The 16498-nt window shown below is 46.3% G+C and overlaps 2 long non-coding RNA genes across 2 annotated transcripts; one reads left to right on the forward strand and one right to left on the reverse strand.

Moving 5' to 3' along the window:
• Positions 1-95: 95 nt before the first annotated feature.
• LOC122193041 lies at positions 96-4801 on the forward strand. Its single transcript, XR_006182776.1, has 3 exons — positions 96-184; positions 1823-1924; positions 4477-4801. It is a non-coding gene; the product is annotated as an uncharacterized LOC122193041 (long non-coding RNA).
• A 6649-nt stretch (positions 4802-11450) lies between these two features.
• On the reverse strand, positions 11451-16127 carry LOC122193042. The gene is made up of 3 exons (XR_006182777.1): positions 15186-16127; positions 14142-14486; positions 11451-14044 (listed from the first exon to the last, which is right to left on the reverse strand). It is a non-coding gene; the product is annotated as an uncharacterized LOC122193042 (long non-coding RNA).
• Between the last annotated feature and the right edge of the window lie 371 nt (positions 16128-16498).

Genomic DNA, 16498 nt, shown 5'->3' on the forward strand with positions numbered 1-16498 from the left:
ATGAAGGGTAAGGAGAAGAACATGATGTCATCGCAGAGATGGGCACTCAGGCACTGACAGTGAAACTTGCCAAGTTGGAAGTGAGCAGAAACCAACTGAAGAAATCCAGACTGCACCTTCTCAAGATCAGCCTGCGTCAGCAGGAGGCACAGCTTCTGACATGCCACTGGGCTTTCTCTTTAAGGTCTGCTTGTTTGCTGTTCTTTTAGACATCTTTTCACATCTAGCTTCTGTGGACGTGTCTGACAATTGAGGCATTACGATGGTTTACTGAGGCCAAAGGACGCCTGGTTTCACAGCCACATGCTTGCATGCGTGTGCACTCACCCAACCTTTGGTTGTGTTTCTTCTCCATACATGAATTTTGAGAAACATATTTTCTGCACTTGGATTTTGTTGGTTATATCCCTCTGTAGCTGTAAGAATCATTAGAGGTCTCCTTTCATCTCGCCAAGTCAGTACTGACAGTGAATCTTTTAAGTAAAATTCCACTGCCAGTGATTTAGTCAGTAATATCACACGATCATTTGCTAAACAGTACCAAAAAGGCATTTTTCTGGCCTGAGAATCTGTAGAGGAAGTTCCAGCCCTATTGAAATCTGTGGGACTTCAACAATTCACTGTAATGAAGTAGAAGTGTCCTTTTACGTCCTTAGTATTACTGTCCTTACGAACTGTTAGGGTATTCAGACAGAAAAGCTTAATGAAGCTGCAGGGAAATCCTCTCCTTGGCTGGTAAGAGCCACAGAGATTCCTGGTTCACAAGGTTCCTTCACTTCAGAATCAGTGAGCAGGAGAAACGCTCCTTGAGGCTAGATGAACTTTATATGCTTCCTGCTATCATTTGCATACTTCAGACTAGTTAGTCCCATAGCACTCCATAAATATGCCATTCTTTCTGATCCAAGGTTACTGGTCAAGATTTTGAGCAAACAGTGAGAATGATATTAAGGTTAGAGTGACTGGTATTGTGCAGTTTTGGTGCAGACCTGCTCATCTGTTGTTCATCTTTTGTTTTTTGTCACGCTTCCTTGAGTCAAACATAAGTAAGAAGCAGCAGAATGCACGACTGCCACCTGGTTCTCGATGCTGTATTGTTTCATTATTGCAGTTACCACGGAACTGTCTGTGCTTTGAGAAAACTAGGATAGTGCCTCTCTTCAGGAGGAAGGGCTGTTTAGTTACAATGGTCTGTTCAGGACAGTGTGCTAACCCCACAAACGTTTTAATGATCACCTCTTTGACAGAGAGATGATTTTGGCATTCCTGTCTGCCAGTGAATGGGAGTTCTTTCCAGGACAAACAGGAGCTGTGGTTCCCATTATTAACTTCTTTTGTCTTGTACTGAAACTGGTGCTGTACCTCTCACTCTAATTTCCAGGGATGTTTACATCAATCACAGTATCCAGCAGACAGCATAAGTAAGGGTATGAAGTGACATTTCCTGTGATTCTTTTCCAAGCTTATTAGCAAAATCCTGCCATCCCTCTCCTCAGGTCTAGTTATGATAGTGGGAAATGAAAGCAAGTTCCTTGCACGGTAGGAATAATGTAACAGGACTTGTCCAAGAGGCAGCACCTGTGGGATTCTGCAACCTTGGGAAAGGAGGTTTGGTTTCTTTCAGTAGTTTCAGGAAGATTTACTGAAGCTCTACCTGTTTCATGAAGTGTGATTAGAAACTTTGATGGGAACATTAACAACTTGAATGTACTATGTATCTATGGCCATATATTTCCATAAAGAAAGAAGTGAAAGAGTACATTTTTCTTTTTTCACAGTGTCTCTGTTTTGATCATTTCTGTATATTTGGTGTTTCCTTTAGGTTGAAGTTCTGCATGATTTTGAGGCAGCTAACAGTGATGAGCTTAATTTAAAACGAGGGGATATTGCACTAGTAATTCCTTCTGAGACCACAGCTGATCAGGTAACAACAACATGATTATTTATTTCTTTTGCTAATGTTTCCATTTGTCTCAGTTTCCTTCTCACTCTTTATAGTTAATTTGAAATGTTGATTCAGAACGTCTTTACTGTTAGAAAAGACCAACATTCTTATTTTGCCCTTTTACTTGGTTTGATTTGTGACCAAGCAGCACAGCTAACTAAGCTAAAGTCCCAGGTATGTACTGCCAACAGGATCCAACTTCAGTGCATTTTTCTAGGGCTCTTTTATGTTACTTTGTAGTGAATTTTATACAGGCTTACATACAGACACAGGCTGAATACAGAAGATGGCTTACGAATTGTGCATCCTGCTATCATGTTGTTGTAACACTGGGTCGGAGCTGACTGTATTTCCCCACATGTTCAGAGTTTTACATGGAGATCTGGGGAAATATGCATTTGCCCAGAGAGAGCACTGAGAGTGCACACCAACAGTTCTGTCCTGCAGCCAAATGGCACAGAGGTGTTCCTACATGTCCTGTGTGCCTCTTGGAACCTGAGCCTCACACAGCTGTGCTCTTGAGCTTTGTCTTTGGTGCAAGAGCCTAACAGTTCAGTGTCATTTAAGATGTTTTATTTTGTCTTAACAGCGTGTTTCAGGTTAATTTTTAAACGATTTAATTCCACACATTATATTGATTTGCAGTCAAGTTAATTAATTTTTTACATCCTCTTTAAGAGCAGCCTATCTTGCACAATTTGTACAAGCCACTTCATGGCTGCAGTGGCAGAAAGCGTTGATGAAAAGCATTCCATTGAACTGGGGGCTGGGAGGTTGGGCTCTGGACCTGCACAGTGAGACAGCCAGGTCTCTGCTCCGAATGAAGAGCAGTTCTTAAAACATGCCCAAATGCTGTCAGCGCGTGTTTGGAGAGCCAGAGACTGTTCATTATCTAAGCTGAACTCTCTCTTAATGCAAGAGACAAGTAATTGCTTTGGGTTTTGATTCTTTTTTATTATTGCTTCTGAATAAAAATTATTTTTACTTTCCTTTTCACTGGGACACTTTGTCATTTTGTAGGGACAGATCCTCTTATGCTTACTCAAACTGTGCTGCCTCACCTCTTGGGCTGTTCAGCTGATTTCATTGTCAGTATTTGCAGAACCTACTCTAAGGATATAAAAATAGGCTGTCTTCAGTTATTTTTTCTTATAATGTTTTGTATTAAATCTATATAACCTTCCCTTGGTGAATCCATTGATTATTTTTCTCTTGTGGTGTGCATCCAAATCCAATTAGCGTTCAGTGGAGTGAATCGTGTGCAGTGATGGAGAAAATGAAGCCCCATGTATTCATGTTGCTGAGATCATTCTGCTCATATCTTTATTACTCAGTGCATATTTGCCCTTCGTGTTTCACATCACCGTAGAACTCAATTTTTCTCTTACCAGATAATTTGCTGATTTACAGAGTATTTGATCTTGGTTCTTTTTTCTCCTGCAAAATTGATCTAAAACCATCATTCTGAGATAGCTGGTGCTGTCAGCCTGTGCTCCCTGTGCAAAGCCAACTAATCCCAGCCAGTGACTCCAACTTTTATCCATAATTATTGAGTTGAAGTCATCATCCATTACAACTTCAGTCCTGAGCAGAATCTACTCTGTCCATGGTAGAAAACTTCATTTCCCCCACCTCAGGTTTTCCAAAAGGTGAGCTTCAAAAACGTGCTGCCAGTTACTCCATCTCTCTTTGTACTGTCTGTAGAATAATAATGAATCAGCATTAGAAATTAGAAATTAGAAATTCCCTGTTAATCATCACTTTTCTCTGACTCCTGTTCTTAAAAGGAACAAAGCACAGAGTTAGCCGTGTGGTGAGATGAAAATAGGCTGATCACTGCAAAAATACTGCATGGGTTTTATTCCAGGTGAAATGGATAGCACTTAGGAGAACCCAGCACTTTCCAACAAGAAATCTTCCTTTTGATTGATGGATTTGGATTGCATTATTGCATGTCAAGATCTGGCTCAGGCTGAAGCTTCCAGGAATTTTTGGAAAAGGTTGTTGAGTATCAACTGACTTTTAGTTTCTAGCAATTATGATGGCAGAGAAAACAAGAACTGTTATTTCTTCTGTCAATACAGGAATGAGAGAAAAGAACACTCAGAAAAAAATAATCAGATGAAAACATGGATTTTTTCCCCCTCATCTGTGGCATTCTATAATGATTCTAGCACAGTGCTGTGCTCTTACTGTGTAAGTATCCCAATATTGCTGTAAGAGCTTTGAAAACATCTCCACGTGCATTTGCACAAATGCAGATTTGCTGTAACACTGGATGACTCCAGAGGCTGATCATGCAATGTTCAGTTCAGTTGGAGGTTAGGTGGGATAAAGGCCATCTAATGTGCTCACAGTCTCACAAAACCATGGCAGAACAGAGAAAACAGTCTGTGCAAAATCAGAGTATGCTGTGTAACAAATCACCACTTCTTTTAGCCGTATGACTCTAAAACTTCTCCGGGCCTGGAGTATATAGAAAGGAATGGGAGAGAGCTGACCCTGAAGATGCTCTGTCTTTTCTCTTTCAGGAGGCTGCTTGACAGGCATTAAGGAATCTGAGTGGCTTCAGCACAGAGATGCAAATGGTTATAAAGGACTTTTCCCAGTGAACTTCACACGCCACCTGGAACAGTTCTTCTCACAGGCATACGGATGTGGTTTGAAGCTCAGTCAGTGGGTTCTTCACCTCCTTGAAACACAGGAGCCCACTTTTTCTGTAGTTCAGGCTGTTAGTGGTTTACAGATTGGTTGCTTGTTGAAGCATATCAAAATCAGCATGAGTGCAAGCAGTTAGGCTAGCCATTTCTGAAGCAGTGTGTGAAAACAAATCAAATACAAACAGAAATGTCCTCATTTGTTCACATGCATGTGGCAACAGGTTTGTTTGTGCTTTGCCAGAGCTGTGGTGATCCTGTGTTTGGTCCTTTCCCATGAAATCCAAAGTTAGCCTCCTTGATAGCAAAACCTGAACTTGTCTGCACTCAGTGCATCGTATTGAGTTGCACTGCAGAAAACTTAATTAGTAATCCTGTAGTAATGAGGTCAAACTATTACAAGTTTCACATGTTTAAAAAATATAATTAACTGCTGCAACGTTTTTCCGTGTTACCTTTGGACGCGCACAGTGTATCTACACGGGAACTTGGACGTGTGTCTGCAGGTGCATGTGGGTATGTGTGCATCTCAGCAATGTCATGCAGTGCTTTGGCTGTGCAGTGCCATCAGTGCATGCATTGCTCTCCCACTGTCTGGCATTACAGACAACAGTTTTATTCCAAAGCAGAACCAGCTGCTCCATTGCCAAAGCACTGCACAGTATCCATGTTAGTGATGTGAGATTTTCATTCTGAGATGATGAATGGTATCGTTTTCAAAGCTGCTGAACCTTTGAGAAGGCATGGCTCGGTTTCCTCTTCCGGCTGCAGTAGTTACAGTAAGGTAATCTGGAAGAGGAACTGTTATGATGCTCATCTATACTTTTTTATTTAATTGGCTGAATAAAAAAAAACACGACAAAGTTAATCTCTGAGAAATAAACATGTTTTCACAACAAGTATTTATGCAGCGTACCTTCACAGATTCTTTTAAGGATTTTAGGTACATAATGTATGCTGTATCAAAAAGTCACCTGTAACTTCTGTTTTCCAGTGCTGTGTCATTAAAAATAAACCTGTGATCCACAGATGTTTCATCTGTGATGCTTTTGAAGTTGTGTTACAATGAATTTCACGCAGTTCCTGTGTTCTATTAGGGAATCTAACTTTAATTTAATGCCTCTTTTCCCAAAGAAGCACAGCACAGCTGGGGCACCATCTCAACTCTTGCTTTCAACCCCCAGGTTCCAGCAGGTCTGACTCCCAGCTCAGCACATCTCCTGGCTGCTCCTCCTGGAAATGGGCTCTGGCCACCAGCAGCAGCAGGGGAACTTGTCTGTGCCCAGCTGTCACTCAGGCAGCTGCCTCTTATTCGTCTCTTGCTCGTCCATTGATCTTGTGTGAAAAGAAAATTCTCCATCACTCTGCTCTGCTCTGTTTGCAAGCAAGGCAAATTTTTCTATTTTATTCTTTTGTTTGCTTGTTTGTTGCTGTTACGTTCAAGTGATGCCCTCCTCCCCAGAGCTGGATCAGCCCAGAACTGTTTCCCACTCCTGCACTTCTCTGTTTAACGCACTGTGCTGCACTTGGTGAATTACCAGATTTTATGCTTTCCAGGTGATTGTGAAGCAATAGCCGTTGTGTCTTGATTTCTCTAGAGACTTATTACTGCCTAGGGCAGCACACACTGCTAACCTACAGCAGCTATCATTTCTATTTCTGCACTGAATAAACACTCAGAATATTTAGGGCCCTGATGTCCCGATCCTGTGGGCTGTGGACGCTGTGGCCTTGGAAGTGAGACAGAGTAACGGAAGATGGAGGAGTGTTTCGTGAGAGCGAACTGATAACTGTGTATCTGCAGCTTCTCTCTAGTTTGCAGCCTTTCACGAATAATGGAAGGTGTGCAAGATGAATGGCACGTTTGTCCCAGTCCTCCTCCTCGTCTCCCTCCCCCCCGCCCCTTGTTCCACCCCTCCCCTACCTCACACCTGGATGCATCTGTCCCTGCCTCCAGGAGACAAAGCTGCTGTGGGCGCCATCCTGTTCGAACTGCAGGGGACTTGTTTGCACGATGCTCTGCTTACTGATGCCCTAGCACCAAGGAGAACACAAAGTAAATCACAGTCTCATTAAGCTCATGCTTAATGAACGTGCTTAAGTACCTTTCTGACTCCAGGAAGAAAGGTTGAGCATTGAACAATGTTGCTATGATGGTAAGGTAAGTGGATGAGGCGGTGGGTGTAGGTGCAGTTTGCAGGACTGGGCGGGCAGAGCACAAGCAGCCATTCCAGTGTACAAAAGCTCAAATAGGATTTTATTGTCAGTTTGCAAAACAGATTTAAAAGATCTTTATTTGAAACAGTCACAGGTGATGACTCACCATTGGATAAGCCAATTCCTGTCTACAAAAAGTAGTTAGCCTAGCTAACATTTCTGAAAGCAGTGCAAGAGTACGGAGATGTTTTTCTGTCTGCTGCAATGAGCAGAGCTGGCTCTGCAGTGTTCTCCGGCAGCAGAATGTTTGCTGCAGATCGGAGGCTGCAGGCAGCCCGTGGGGCTGAAACCAGCTGCTTTGTGAGAGCAAAGCTTTGTCGTCATTTGGGGGAGGAATTGGAGGTGATGCATCATGCATTGCAAATACCCCAGTAAAGTGAAAATCTGCAGTCAATACAGGAGGCCTGAGGTTTCAGCATTCACAACAGAAGCACTGTGGGAGCTGTATCAGCCTGTGCCCCTTCTCCCAAGAAGCTCAACAGCAAACATTTGTGCTCAGCTGCTACTTTAAAACACCACAGTCACTGTTCCAACAGCCCTTCTGCTACCTCTTCCATGAGAGCTGTGCCTGCAGACCCCAGATGAGGCTGGGGTGCTCTGCCTTATCCAGAATAACAAAAACGTGCAATGGCAGGAAGAGAAGTTTGCACCTGCAGCACCCTGCCCATTTCTCTCTTCTGTTATTTGGTGCACTGTCAATACATGACCAGCCCCACCACTCCAATTTTTCTTTCTGAATCAGTCATAAGACAAGTAAGTGGGAACCAAAGGCAACTGGGTGTGATGCCAGTCAGCTCCTGCAGAAAGCAGCTCACCTCACACTTGGGGCCAAGTGAGAACGAGGAACACCCCTGGCCTGTTCCTGATCACAATGCAAGCGGAACCCTTTGAGCATTCCCTCTTTAAAAACAACAGCAACAACAGCATCACTGAAAGCTCGTTGAAGTCCACAGACCAAATCACCAAAACAGAAACAAGCAATGGGAGATGGCAGAGGTCTGAAGTAGCTGCAAAAGGAGCGTTAGGGCTTCAGAGGGGTTGGTTAGTTTTGTCTGTCATACCAGTTAAGAAAGCAGAGAAGTGAGAGAGTTTTGTATTAACAGAGTTCAAAAAAGAATTTTCAGAGCTCTGATTCTGGCTGGAAGTTCTGTGTACCAAAGTAATACCAGAAGGAATAAAAAAATATCATCTACCAGGCAACTGCTGTGCAAGTTTGATGAGACACCCACTCCCACAACTCCAGCACCACTGCTCTCTCTCAAGCTTGCACACATACCCAGCACCAGCCATGTGTCTGTGCCTTGCAGCACGTTGCTCCAGCAAGCAGGCTATTACTTACTGCATTTTCTTTGCTATCTCAGACAACACAGAACAGCATCATTTTAACCCCCAACTCCATCTTGGATGCAACCACCTGGTTGTGCGCATGGAGTCCAACTCCTCATATTGTGCAGAGCAGGCAGCGTCCTGGATCATCACTGATCCTACAAGGATCATTACTGTGACAAACAAATAGTAAATCAAAGCAACCACTGTGTTTAGAGTTACCAGCATGAGGGATGTGCTCACCACACTCAAATTCCAGACTGGTTTTGGGCATGCGTTCCCATCTTTGCTTTTCCCCATGGTGAGTTTAACTCTCACCTCACTACTTACAGCTGTGAGGGCAAATTTATGCCATGTAGTTTTACACATCCAACAGTCAGCTAGCCAAGACTTAGCTGGCACTGTCTAGGCTCCCTGTGAAATTAATCCAAATAAATGTGTATCTCAGAAGGCAAATAACTGCAGAGCTGTGGATCCAGAGAGCAACTCCTACCAGGAGCTCTGCAAAACACTCTGATCCCAAATCTAACCTATTGTTGCAGTGTTAGAGACGAGTCTGCACTCAGACATTCTCTTCCCAAATCATACTGTGCAGCTGTTTCTCTCCCGCCTTCATGCAGTGAAGTCACCTCTCTGAAGCTTCAGGCCTTCAGGCTCAGGCTTCCTCAAGCTGCCAGCTTGGAATTCCGTCCATCTTCACCAGGGTTCTACTGGTGAAACAGCAACAGTGGCAACTACAGGAGACGTGACAGGATTTAAAATTTAGAAAATAATTTAAAAAACCACAACAGAACAGTGAGGTAATGGTGACCTAGTTTCCTAAACTTTATGCTAACCACAACTTTAGGGTTTCAGAGACTTTGGTGCATTATTTGGTGCATTGAGATCATCAAAGGCGTCAAGGTTGGAGGCTGCCTGGGCTCCAGCGACCACGCCCTGGTTGAGTTTGTGATCTCAAGCGATGTGGGCCTGGCAAAGAGCAGGACCAGGACACTGAACTTCAGAAGAGCAGACTTCAAGCTACTCAATGGATTGCTGGCCAAGATCCCCTGGCGCGCTGCCCTCAAAGACAAGGATGTTGAGGAGAGCTGGCGGCTCTTCAAAGATGCCCTCCTGGAAGCACAAGAGGTCTCCATTCCTCTGAATAAGAAAGTGGGCAGGCGAGGTAGGAAACCGGCTTGGCTCAGCAAGGACCTGCTGAGAGAACTGAGGGCGAAGAAAGGGGTGTACAAGCTCTGGAAACAAGGCTGTGTCACCTGGGAAGAGTACAGGAATGCCGTCCGGACTTGCAGACGTGGGATCAGGGAAGCCAAGGCGCAGGCAGAACTGAACTTGGCAAGGGACGTGAAAAACAATAAGAAAACCTTCTACAGGTACATTGCCCAGAAGAGACAGGCCAAAACGGGCGTACCTACTTTGGTAAATTTAAAAGGAGAACTGGCTTCAACAGATGAAGAGAAAGCTGAGGTGCTGAATGAGTTCTTCACCTCGGTCTTCACTGGTGGCCAGGATTCTAGTCTTTTTCACGTCCCTGAACCCTGCATCCCCAAACCTCTATGTGGGGACCAAGGAGGTAAATCCCTCCCCACTGTAAGGGCAGAGCAAGTCCGAGAGTGCCTCCTTAGACTGAATGAATACAAGTCTATGGGGCCGGATGGCGTGCATCCCAGGGTCCTGAAGGAGCTGGCTGAGGTGGTTGCCGAGCCGCTCTCCATCATATTTGAGAAGTCGTGGCTGTCAGGTGAGGTCCCGAACGACTGGAGGAAGGGTCATGTCACTCCCATATACAAGAAGGGGAGCAGGGAGGACCTGGGGAACTACAGGCCAGTGAGTCTCACCTCCGTGCCTGGGAAGATCATGGAACAGATCCTCCTGGACGACATGCTCGGTCACATAAAGAATGAGCATGTGATCCGAGACAGCCAGCACGGCTTCACCAAAGGAAGGTCATGCCTAACTAATCTTGTGGCCTTCTATGATGGAGTGACGGCATTGGTGGACGAAGGGAAGGCGACCGATGTCATTTACCTGGACCTGAGCAAGGCCTTTGACATGGTCCCCCACCACATCCTCATCTCCAAATTGGAGGGAAGTGGATTTGATGGGTGGACGACCCGATGGATAAGCAATTGGTTGAAAGGCCGCAGACAGAGGGTGGTGGTCAATGGCTCTATGTCCAAGTGGAGGCCGGTAACAAGTGGTGTCCCCCAAGGGTCTGTCTTGGGACCGGTGCTCTTTAACATCTTTATTAATGACATCGATGAGGGAATTGAGTGCACCCTCAGCAAGTTTGCTGACGACACCAAGCTGAGTGGTGCGGTTGATACGGTGGAAGGAAGGGATGCCATTCAGAGGGACCTCGACAGGCTGGAGGGCTGGGCTCGGGTGAACCTGATGAGGTTCAACACGGCAAAGTGCAAGGTTTTGCATTTGGGCCGGAAGAACCCCAGGCACCTGTACAGGCTGGGAGGAGCGGTCCTTGAGAGCAGCTCGGCAGAGAAGGACCTGGGGGTCCTGATGGACGAGAGACTGAACATGAGCCAGCAGTGCGCTCTGGCAGCTCGAAAGGCAAATGGGATCCTGGGCTCCATCAGGAGAGGGGTGGCCAGCAGGGACAGGGAGGTGATTGTCCCTCTCTACTCAGTTCTTGTGAGGCCCCATCTGGAGTACTGTGTCCAGGTGTGGAGCCCTCAGTACAAGAAAGACATTGAGATTTTGGAAAGGGTCCAGAGGAGGGCGACTAAGATGATCAGGGGGCTGGAGCACCTCCCCTATGAGGACAGGCTGAGGGAGTTGGGCTTGTTCAGCCTGGAGAAGAGAAGGCTGCAGGGTGACCTCATTGCAGCCTATCAATACCTGAAGGGAACCTACACCCAGGAGGGGAGTAAACTCTTCAAAAGGGCTGATAACAGCAGGACTAGGGGAAATGGATCCAAGTTGAAGGAGGGAAGATTTAGGTTGGATGTTAGGGGGAAGTTCTTTACTAGGAGAGTGGTTAGGCCCTGGAACGGGCTGCCCAGGAAGGTTGTGGATGCCCTGTCCTTGGACGTGTTTAAGGCCAGGTTGGACGGGGTCCTGGGCAACCTGATCTGAATGTGTATGTTTGGTGGCCCTGCTAGGCAGGGGGGTTGGAACTACATGATCCTTGGGGTCCCTTCCAACCCGGGTGATTCTGTGATTCTGTGATTATCAGCTTGCTCTAAAAATGCCTTATCTGCAAACCAGAAATGAGCATATCACAGTTTTCAGACAAATACCATCCAAAATAAAATGAAAGAGTGCCACAAACTTGCATCCCCCCGAGTAAAAACCCAGAAACTTTATTATTCATACCAAACTCTTATACACAAAAGCTCCTATGTCTTTAAAAACATCTTAGCTCTTAGTCCATCACAACTACAACACGTCACACAAATGATCCCATGCTCAGACTCCTACAATACAGACTTCATCTTTGGTGAACTGTGTTAGAAAAGCGTTCATTTTAATATCGCTATGAAACAGGTCAAGAGAAGAGTGGTAACTCTATCAGCCAGAATGCTGAAAATCAACTGTGGAGAGAAAGTATGCTATGAAAATGCAGAAAGCTGCTTGCTTGAGGCCGTGATGCTGGAAGGCAGAAGAGGCCACACTGAGCAAAGCTTCTGGAATTCCCTGAGGACGGTACTGCAGCGGTGAGCAGGAACCTGGGGATGTTGTGCACTCAGTGCTAAAAGCACTCAAGAGATTCTGCACCAGGCAACAGTTCAGGCACAGGGCCTTGAAAGAAGATCTGAAGTGGAGCCTATATAATAGAGTTAAGAACCAGAGCCAAAGGGCACCGAAAGTGAAAACACTGCAGGGCAGTGTGAAATGAGATGAGCAGTAATCCAGAGACCACTTTAAACCTCTTAAAAATATACAGAGGTACTCATTTAATTACACATTGGACACAACCAAGAGCAGTTTTGGTTTGCTCTTCTCTTCCCTGTTTCAGCTCGTTACATTTGCACATCATGTTACTGTTACAGAACAACAACAAAACCCACCAAAAAAATGCAACTAAGCTGAACAAGGACTGGATCAGTGAAGGAACAGAGCCATCACAGCTGTGTGCTGCACCAGCCCACCCTGCACAGTCACGGTGTCAGCACTCAGCCACAACCCACCGTGCTGCTCAGCAGGAAGGGTTGAGCCATTACACTGCTCACAAGGGGGTTTCTACTGAAAGCCAGGAAAGCAGCAGATATGCAGGGAGGAAAAGCGCCTCCATCCTTAACTATGGCTCACAACGAGATATGTGATTGAGGAAGTTCACTGTGATACCCCAGAATCAGTGAAAAGCAAAGCATGTGGTCATTCTTACAGGAGGTCCAGAAGTGAAAGAGCAGCATAGAAAGAAAAACAGAGGTAAACAGATTTGCTTCAGTGCTTGCTTAACTCAGACAAACATAACTTAGAGAAGAAAACTGAAGTTTTTAACTGAGCTTGGAGGGGACTTACTAAACAGCAGGTCAGCCTGGATCCAGCTGAGCTCCTGGATCAGCTGTTTTCTGTTGGCCCAGTCTCCTATGAAAAGCCAAGAACAGAAATCCAGCTCCAAGGGCTCAGAAAGAATAAATGACAGAGAGCCCAGGCCACCTGAATTTTTTTTTTTTTTTTTTCCAGGAAAGAAGGGAAGAATAAAGTTGTTCCAAAAACCTTCCTCAATTTTCCTTGTTCCACTACCAAGTAGACAAAAAGCATCAGCTTTTCTCATTTGCACTGAGTTAAGTACCTCAGATGCTGTGGACCGCTGACATAGAAAACACGTTCTTAACACAGAACATTTCTTACATCCAGCCAAGCATTAGCAAAGCCTTTAGCCTCCCTCAATATCCTCTTCCTAAATTGCAACCCTGAGCTCCCCTGCCACGCTGCTGCAGTTTGCCAAGTGATTATTACTCAGCAGAACTGCCGTGAGGACAGAGGAAGACACTTCTCATCACTTCCCAGCTTCTAAGCACACATGTTTTAAGTCAACTGTTTTGCTTTTCTCCAGCCTTACTTCAAGCCTCGAGCACAGACATCCCTGGATCTGTCTGGCCTTACTAATATTGCTAATGCAACATTTAAAGGCTGCTGCCTGAACAGGAAACTGGGATCTATTTGTGCCCACAGGCCCCAGGCACCATTCCTCAGCTTGCCTCCAGCAAACAAATCCCTTGATAACAACAAGGCACGATAGGTTCACTTTTCCAAGGAAATGGGCAAAAGTCTGTGCTAATTTTGCAGCAAAATGTGCACTTCATTCCTTTTATAAGCAGCTCTTGCAGAGACTGTTACGCAGCAGTGGAAATAAAGCTAGGCAAGGAAACAAACCTGCAGGAATCAAGTCCTACTTGTCACACTGTCAGTGAGACACTGAATCACTGCATTCCAAGAGCCAACTTCAGAGCAAGCAGGCACCAATCTGTGAACCTCATGAAAACCAAACACCAGCATTATATGCAATGCACACGCATGCACAGTCCTGTCTTGCTTGTATTTGAGAAACAAGGTCCCGAGGTAAGGTTGATTAGAACAGCTTATCTTCTGAATAACAGTGCAGGGACATTCTCCTGCTTAAGTACAATGAACATGGTTCTCTCCCAGAATAGCCCAGGCTCTTCCGCTGTAGCACCAGGCAGACCAGAACCGTGACAGCTCTGCACTGAAGAACCCCAGCATTTATTTCAGCCACCAGGAGCAATTTCTCCCAGTACGTACATTCCATAAGATCAGAACTTACAGCATCGGGAAAATTCTATTTCAGTCTTTAGAGAACGCAGTAAGCCTTAAACACGCACCCAGGAATCTTCTGATGCTTGACGTCTGTTTCCATGTGAGCCCATGGAGGTACGTGCACAAACCCCACTGTTTGTTAGCAGGACTGGAAACCCTGGTTTGAAAACACACCCAGAGTGTTCTGATGTTAACAGAAACATTACCAAATGCATGATAATAAATTCTATCTCAGAAAATACTGGCCTACTAACTGATGCCCAGGATTCTTATCAGTCAGAAGCAGTGAATCCCTTGTCTCATTCACCATCTGGTCAGCACTCTCGGTTCGTCTGAAGAACAGGACATTACACCATCCCACCTTATGGCAGAAGGGTGAATTATAAAGATACTGCAAGACTCAACTGCACAAAATGCATATAATACGGAAAGAGAAGCCCATATTCCAAAAAGCTTTGATCCCCCTGAAAATTAACATCCAGATGGAGCATCCATGCGTCCAAATGTGGGTGCCACAGACTGAAATCACTGCAACAATGGCACAGAGAGGCCTCCTTGCTCTGGTACCTACCACAGACAGACAGCACCTGGGATGTGATCTGTGGAGAGAAGAGGAGCACTCTTGGTGGAAGCCAGGTGACCCAGGACCACTCCTGAGGAATCTGCAAACCAGCACAGAACTGCAGAGCACATCTCCAGCTGCTTTTTGCCTCTGCAAGCTCCCACTGAGCCACTGCAAATGACCCAAAATCTTTGCTGCAGCCTTTGGACTTACTTCTCTTGTGCCAGCTGCTCCCCACAACTGTGGGGTGCCCTGGGCACCCTGCTATAAGCTGTAGAATGGAAGGAGCAAAGAGATGCTCATCCCTAAAGGGGCACTTGCTCATCCACAAAAAGTGAAAAGAAACACAGCAGGGGTAAATCAGCTCTGAAGGAACACTTCTACTGTTTCCGTGGAAAGGAAAGGACTTGGGATAGAAAGCAGAAAAAAAGACTTATCCCCAGGTAGCACGGGTCACTCTATGCTGCTCTAAGGGTTAGACTAGGTGAGACAGAGGTGAGACAGGGAGGTCACAGCGAGTCCCACAAAAGCTGGGCAACACCTGCAGGTGGCACATGGACAGCGCAGGAAGGGTGGTGCAGTGGAATTGCCAGGTCACAGCCTGAACCACTGCGTGAGCACATGAGTACCTCGAGCGGGGGAGCCTTCCTCTCTCTCCATCTCAGCAGTGCTCCTAGCAGCACACATACAGTCAGTCTGCACAGGTCTCCCCCCCGACCCCTCAGCCCCCTCTCACCTTTCAGCACACCGTAGTTCAAACACAGAAGGCTGCATTCCTCAGCTCACCACTTTCTGCCAAACTGTAGCTGGGAGGGATGAGTCGATTCCTCTTGCTTTGATATCTTGTTCTATATCTCCTATATCTCAAATAAAGGCTCTGTCATCACCTCTACAGGTGGCTTGCTGTACAAGCAAGTTTGCTTTACAGGTGGGAAGGGGCAGAGGACATCTGTAACAATCAGAATGATCAGTGCAGTGGAAGGAGGTGTAACCACAAAGGGACTGGCACAACAGAAGGGTGTTACAAAGACAAAGGAAAGTGCTCACCTGTTTCTGAAGATCCAGGCTCACAGGGAAAACTCCACAAGGGAGGGATCTCCAACCAGAGATCCTTGCCCATGCAGAGTCAGCCCTTCAATGAGGTCTAGGAGAGGTGCAGCCAGGCTCCCCTCATTCCATCATACAACTGAACTGCCCTCACCTATGCTCCCAGGGCTGACTGGGTCCTTTCCCCAGATGCTCCATCAGTGGTTCAGGCCCTGACTCAACACTTCCCAGACAGCATTTCTCAACAAATAACATCCAAAGGGGGAAATGGTTATTCCCCTGCTGTTTTCCAGGCTGCCCGTAACAATCCCACCTCTGCTGTGCTGGTGGGCAGAGCTGACAACAGGATCTTCTCACGAGCCAGCAGGATGAGGAAGTGAACAGAGCTTTTGGAAATGTGCCTGCTGTCAGGGTGGGAGTTTGGGCCTGCCCCAGCACCATGCATTTCCACCACACGACATGGGAGGTGACAAAGGTGTCAGAGCCAGTGGGAGAGCTGGTGGAGCAGGAGGAAGCTTGCATGCCTGGCAGTTGGAGGGGACAGGAGGTAGCGGCACCCATCACAGCCATGGGCAGCGCAGACAGATGGCGTTGGACATGATGTACGGGGTCTTGATGACTGGGGCTTCAGGGGCTGGCCTGTGGACACTGTGGAGAAGGGAAGAGCGTGGTCAGCAGTTGTGGAGACAGGGCACCTACCCTGGGCTGCAGCCCCTACAGCAGAGTTGCAGGGCTTCAGGCTGCACAAAAAACCCTTTGTCTCATTTTGTCTTCCGAGTGACTCAAAATCGAACCCCAGCACTGTCACAGCCTGGGCAGAGCACGGCAAAGGAACCCAAAACCTGTCAGCTCCCTTCCTAGACCCATGAGATCACTCAAAGAATCCTCTCTCCCTTCAGCAATCCTAACCTCTCCCCAGGGGGCTGGGACCAAAGAGCTCTTCCTTGGTCAAGAACTCTCCATCCAACTCTCAAAGCTCTCACACAGCTCAGGCATCTTCAG

The sequence above is a fragment of the Lagopus leucura genome, unplaced genomic scaffold (genome assembly GCF_019238085.1).
Source record: "Lagopus leucura isolate 7727_CA_CO unplaced genomic scaffold, USGS_WTPT01 140-24_obj-0_obj, whole genome shotgun sequence".
Taxonomy (NCBI): Eukaryota; Metazoa; Chordata; class Aves; order Galliformes; family Phasianidae; genus Lagopus; species Lagopus leucura.